General features: G+C 30.4%; 1 protein-coding gene across 18 annotated transcripts in view; it reads left to right on the forward strand.

Moving 5' to 3' along the window:
• MIPOL1 (mirror-image polydactyly 1) overlaps positions 1-6588 on the forward strand; it is a 567089-nt gene that overhangs the window by 82817 nt on the left and 477684 nt on the right. The window lies entirely within an intron of this gene.

Genomic DNA, 6588 nt, shown 5'->3' on the forward strand with positions numbered 1-6588 from the left:
AATATTTAGTTTTTTCAAAATTGAAACCTTAGAGTATATATTAAGGAAAATATGAATCTCCTTAATTTTTTTTCAAGTGATGCTTTCTGTATAGTATTATATGACATTTTTGTTTTCTTGTTCTCCCTTCTAGCAGTTTGGTTCAGCATATAAAATTTTTCCTTACATATGACATTGTTTCAAAGATTTGTCCAACAAATGTTCACCAGAGTAGTTTCTGCTTACTCTTTTTAAAAAAAAGTTAGCTGAACAAAACCTTAACATAGCAAATACAGCATATAGTTGTCTTATAAAATGTATTATAAATAACAAAGAAGACTATCACTTCACATATTTAGCCTACTTAGGTCATGAGTAAATTATAGCTTTGAAATATATTTTATAATTAATAGTACAAATGTTGTTCTTTCATTGAGGGAGCTGTCATAGATCAATAGAAGTTCCTGGCTTCCATGAATTCCAAAGGTTTTTTTTTTTTAAGTCCTAATTTTTTGCTAATCATTTTAAAGTTCATCATTCTGCAGTCCTGTAGAAATTGATAATGAAATTTTTGAGTAGATATCTCTGATAATTAATAGGTTTATATTTTGGGAGTTGATAGTGAGGTCAGATATTAGTTGTTCTCATTTTAAGGGATTTTAAAAGTATGTAGTTTATTAAAATTTAAAACCTTTAGGGGTCAGTATATACTAAGAAAGGTTAAAAAGGTTAACTGTGCTATAGTAACTAATGAAAACAAATTAAGTCAGCCATACACTAAATATTTTCTATCTGTTTAAAAATAGTGAAGATATGATAGTTTTTCAAAGCTAAGAGAAACTTAGATAATGTTTTAATTTCCTGAGTTTCTTTCTTTAGGATAATTTCCGATTTTTATTATTTCATAATGTATATGTAAAGAGCTATATTTCTTTGTCATGTTAAATTTTATTTAAAATATGTTTAATTGGGTCTTTTTGTCTTTATATCACAGTCATTTTCTACACTTCCCACTCTATAATACTTTTCTGCTAGTAAGCACCTTTAAGTTGTCATGGGTTGAATGGCCTAAAAAATAGGTTTTGAATCTAAAAATGTAGTATGCATGTATTAGTGTACATAAGAATAAATACATTATAATTTTTAAGTCAGACTGGAAGGAAATAGGAAAAAGGACATTGAAGATGTTTCTGGTTTCCAGGATCAAGAAAAAATAATTAGTAGTAATCATGTATGACTAAATCATTTGAGGAAATAAATTACTGCCTTGTGATTACATTGAAAGCAATACCTAGATTAACTTGCATTTGCTGAATGAATGACCTTAAAGTAAAAGTTGAAATTGCTAAATTGTTTTCAGTGGATAGAGTAACAGCACCATCTCTCTAAATAAGTAATTATAAGAACCCCAAACTTTGTGTTTTACAAACTTTATTTCAATGAATCTGTGATCTTCTCAGATGTGGGTCGTCCATACAAGGGTGGAACTCTCTCTAGGCCTTCTCATCCTGTGTGGTTCTTTGATGCATCTTCCTAAATCCTCTGGAAGAGCGCCACTCATAGTCGTACCAGAGTATGTGGCTTATGTGCCCATTATTGCTTACTCTGATTTCATGAATGGCTCATCTCCTTTTTCTTCAATATACCTCTTTAATGATGTATTTTATGCCAGTTGTGGGTAATTTTTCATCAATAATATGTTACAATTTTAAGTCTTCAAAGTGTGGTATTTCATGATAAACCTCTTATTTTAAATTCCTGTGAAAATAGAACATGAAAATAACAGTAAGTGTGATAAGTGGAATAACATCTATCTATCCCTAAATGATTTAGATGTTAATATTATTAAATAGAAATATTTGAAATTGATTTAAATTCTATAGAGGCACTCAATATGATCATATATATGAAATAAGGATGCCTTTAAAATTCATAAGTACTTGATACAGCACATATTTTATTATTATAGATGATAGCATATAGAACTAATGGTATTCATTTAGGGTAAAACAAACTTTTGCCAGTATTGAAATTACTATTTCAATTCAAAATCTCAACACTAATGGTATCCGAGAAGATTTTATATGCATTTTATAGCAAATATGAATTTGATTATATTTCATTATCCATGTGCCTTAGGAGAGGTTAAAAAAGACATGTCTTAGGGCTGATTAAATTTACTGTTTATCTCCACAGGACCTAGTTTAATAGAGTGATAGTGGCTTCTCACACATTACCATCTAAGAATACTTGAGAGAGTGGTTCAGGACCATTGGCAGCTAGCCAAAAAAGAGTGATTCATTTCCAGAGGAAATGTGCAGACTCCAATTGAAAAACGATTGAGGATATAGTCCATTATGGAAAAGAAATCCATTCCTTTAAATACATTTATTAAATCAAGTTGGCTTCTGGGGATATCTGATTTTATGCCTCCTTTAACTACGATATTATCTTTAGGCCTAAAAAAAAACAACTGACCAAAACAAAACAGAACAAGAACATGCATTTCAAAGAAGACAAAATTTCGTAATATATAAAGTTTGTGATAAACTTTATGTTGAAATAATAATTTCTGTTAGTAATAATTTGTGTTAATTGGTAGGAAAATTTTAATGAGGAAAAGTAGTAGCATTTTTAATTTTAAATAACGTTTAAATCATCAAACTTTGTGCCCAAGTCTATGCTAGCAAAATTACATAGTATAATTGATGGTTTGGAAACCCTTCTGTAGGAAACTAGTTAATTTTTAGGGTTGTTTTGATTTCAGAGCTTTGAATCAGCAAAAGTTGGTTCACATGTTTTAAGTTTATTAAGGGTTTTAGTCCATGCTTCTACTAGTTGAAATTATACTAATGTAGTGATTCTTAACCATTTCTGTGTTATAAATCCCTTTGGCAATGTGGTGAAGCCTATGGATCATCTTTCAGAATAATGACTTTAAATCCACTAAATGAAATATATAGGATTGGAAAAAATATATTTAAATAAAGATACATATTTTTTTTCCGCCCCTTTCCAAATTCACGGACCCTTCAGAGGGTTCTCTGGAGAATTCCTGTACTAGAGTTAACGACTCCTAATAAAATTAGAGCAGTAGATTTTTATCTGATGGTCTGTCTGTTGTTACGTGGTTAATAATTTTTGTAAAATATCAAAGTTGAAAAAGAATTTTATAGAACTTTTAATATTGCATCCGTACTTTTTAAAGTCACTTAATAAATTCATATTGTCGTTTTTCTTGAAAAAGTTTATGAGTATCAAGCCTTTGAGTGATAGTTTCCAGAAGATATTTTTTGTTGCTTTTAGAATTGTGCAAGGAAAAGAAATATAAACTTAAAATTAAATCAGATGAACCTATACCTTGAAATTTTACTGATAAAAATTATTTTGTAGTTCATTGTTCTAATCTGCAATTTGGAGGATTTTTTTGCTCCTTCGTAAATGTAACTATGGTATTTGAAAATGCCCCAAAATGATTAAAACATAGATTGATTTTTCATATTCATTTTGGGTTCATAGTGATTGGCTTTGTTTTGGGAAGTCTGTAATTTTTAGCAATGAGCAATATTAAGTTAAACTTATTTCAATGTCATATTTATTGTTACTTAATTAGCTAGCATAGTTTTTAAGTATAGATAACTAGCTTGTAGTTATTACTATATTTATATTTATTACTATATTTACAAGAAGAACTTGTAATCAACATTAAGTATAATTATATTCAGATTTTCTTCTTGAAATCATATTTTTTTCTTCTCTTCTCTCAAAAGTTCACAAGCATCAAGGCCTACCTCTTTGTGACAATGAGATAATATTTACTATTAGTTTTGTTGAACTAACCAAAATACATTGACTATAAGATTGGGAAAAACAGAGCTAATACTTCGTACCCAAGAGTTCAGGGCTTATTCCTTTGTGTTCACAAATGTTTCAACTTGCATACATTGTATGAACATAGATCTGTATGTAGATCTGCATATATTGTATGAAATATACAATAGAGTATATTACCAAGTAAAATTGGTGTGAAGAATTTTTATAATTTGAAACTCTTCCCATTTTTATTGTACTCCATTATATTTTAAGTAAATGTTAGTATCATGATAGAACAAATGGTGATCAGTCTTCCTTTCTCTGTCATTTTCAGAATTATAATTAACAATATTTACAGTATAAGAAATATGACTGTTTCTGTCTAGAAAGCATTGCTTGTATTTTATTATCTACTAGTACAGAGCTTAAGATCAGGACAGAGCTGCATTAGGACAGGTAAGATGAGCAAATACGTAACAAAAAAATTTCATTAAAAAAGCAGTCCTTGATCTCTAGGGAATGCAATAAACCATTATCAGAGGGTTCACTTGCATCTTTAATAGACCATTTGCCCTGTGTGAATTTTTTTGCTGGCCCCTTATTACCACAAGTGACCTTTTCCTTTTTTCCCCCTTTACCAATATTGGTCATCTAAAATGAACAATTAATTAAAAAAAAACAACACATTACTTTTCTAAGATTGTTCTGCCAAAAATTTTTGGCACCTTCACATTTTAAAATGTTTGACGGACAGTATACTTGTCACAGTGTGCAACATTTTACTAAGAGCCTAAGAAGTAAAAAGGAATGTACCTTTCCCTTTTATTCATTTATTTTATGGAGAAAAGGGTAAATTTGAATAAACAACCAGTTTTCAATTTGAAAATTATTTCATAATTCTACATAAACTGTATTGATAGCATGGAACCCTATATTTAAACTAACCTTAATTATGAGTGATAAACAGAATATTTACCTATCCCTTATGAGCTGCTGCTGATATGTAAATTTATTCTTTGACTTTGCACAAATACACTTTTGAGCTACTGCCTAAACACTTTTACTCCTTAAACACTTTTGGCCTTAGCCAAACAGTTTTAATGATGCCTCTAATATTATGAAAGTGTGACATTTGATGAATACTTTGTGTAGTTGTGATATCTGGGAAAATGTAAACAAAAAAAGAGGACATCTGAGTCATCATGCAACACCTAGATAATGTATAATTTTACTGTCTATAGCCATCTTGACATTTTTTTATCTTCCAAAGGCAGGTTTCATTTGGAATCTTAATCTGAGATTTATTTGGTGGGTCTTGAAATCATAGCTAGGGTTCCCACAGGAAATGGTCCATCCACCAACAGATTAAATGGCAGTCCTGCAGTTGTTAGGGGAGTTCTGCATTTAACACACATGCATACTCATTCAGCAGCACTGTGGAGAAAAATTAAAGTAGTAACCCAGGTTTAGGAACAATGTAGCTAAAAAGTCCCATATTTGCTGAATGACAAAGGGTTATATAGCAGCATTTCATTTTATTATTCGTGCTTGAATTTCTTGTTTGCTTTGTTGAGTCTGCTGACGAATACTAATAAATGCCTGCAACAATCCAGACGAGAGATGCCTGGCAACAAAGCTATGCGGTGGACCTCCCTGATCTTCTCCAGTTCACAACCTGACCTTTTGAAAAATTGGCTGGGCTAAGCTGCAGAATTTGGGTGTAATGGTTATTGTTAACTCCAGCTTTAGGATTTATTAATTTGTGTGATCAAGACTTACCTATACTTCAAAGTTTCAAAAGACCAAACACAATCATCCACCCATTAGAACTAACATTGTGTTTCAGTGAATCCCACTTAGTATCTGACTAGTGATTCTTTTATTTTGATGTGTTCAGAATCTAAAGATGCTTTTAAAGTAGAACTGAGAGAGACATGTATAAAGAAGATCTGGGGTTTTCTCTGTAGCTAATATGGGGGGGGTGGCGAGGGGTAGCCTTTCAGTAATGAATTGTGAAATTGCTTTTTAATACCAGAGAAAAATGTGTATGTTCAAATATACATGAAATGAGTTACAAACATTATGATTAACATTAGTACTTATTTTAGAAATTTGTTGTTTTAAAAAAATTAAACATTTATATTTAGGGTGATGGACTTTTAAAAAGTTCATATATTCTCTGTTAAATAAGTATATATACATGTATATATATTAATTATGCTTGTGATAAGAAAAATGGGGAAATATTGAAAAATAAATGTAATGTATATTTTACTCTATAACCAATTTAAAAGTATTTATAATAATAATGTTTTATAAGATGACAAAATTTAAATAAGACTAAATTTTGGTCTGCTTCAGTTCTGGAAGCTTAATGAAAAAATATTTTAAGACCTCTTAAATTTTCTCTGTTTTATTACTATTAAAATCATTCAATAAAATTTATTAAACATCTAATATCTACAGGACACAATGCTAGGGACCAAAAGACAGAAGAGAAACAACTCCTACCCTCAGGGAGGTTACATTCTATAAGAAAGAAGATACTCAGATAAGTTTATACAAAATCAATATGAAGTCATTTTTAGGAAGGTGGGGAAAGAATATTAACAAGTTTTTAAAGTAGATATTATGCTAGAAAGTTATATTGTTTTAAAATACATGTGACCAGGGGCAGCTAGGTAGCCCAGTGAGTAGAGTGCCGGCCCCGGAGTCTGGAGGACCTGAGTTTGGATCTGGCCTCAGACATACACACACACACACACACACACACACACACACACACACACACACACA

Source organism: Petaurus breviceps, unplaced genomic scaffold, assembly GCF_028583685.1.
Source record: "Petaurus breviceps papuanus isolate PSGF00001 unplaced genomic scaffold, PetGlider_PUasm1.0 164, whole genome shotgun sequence".
In the NCBI taxonomy this organism is placed as follows: Eukaryota; Metazoa; Chordata; class Mammalia; order Diprotodontia; family Petauridae; genus Petaurus; species Petaurus breviceps.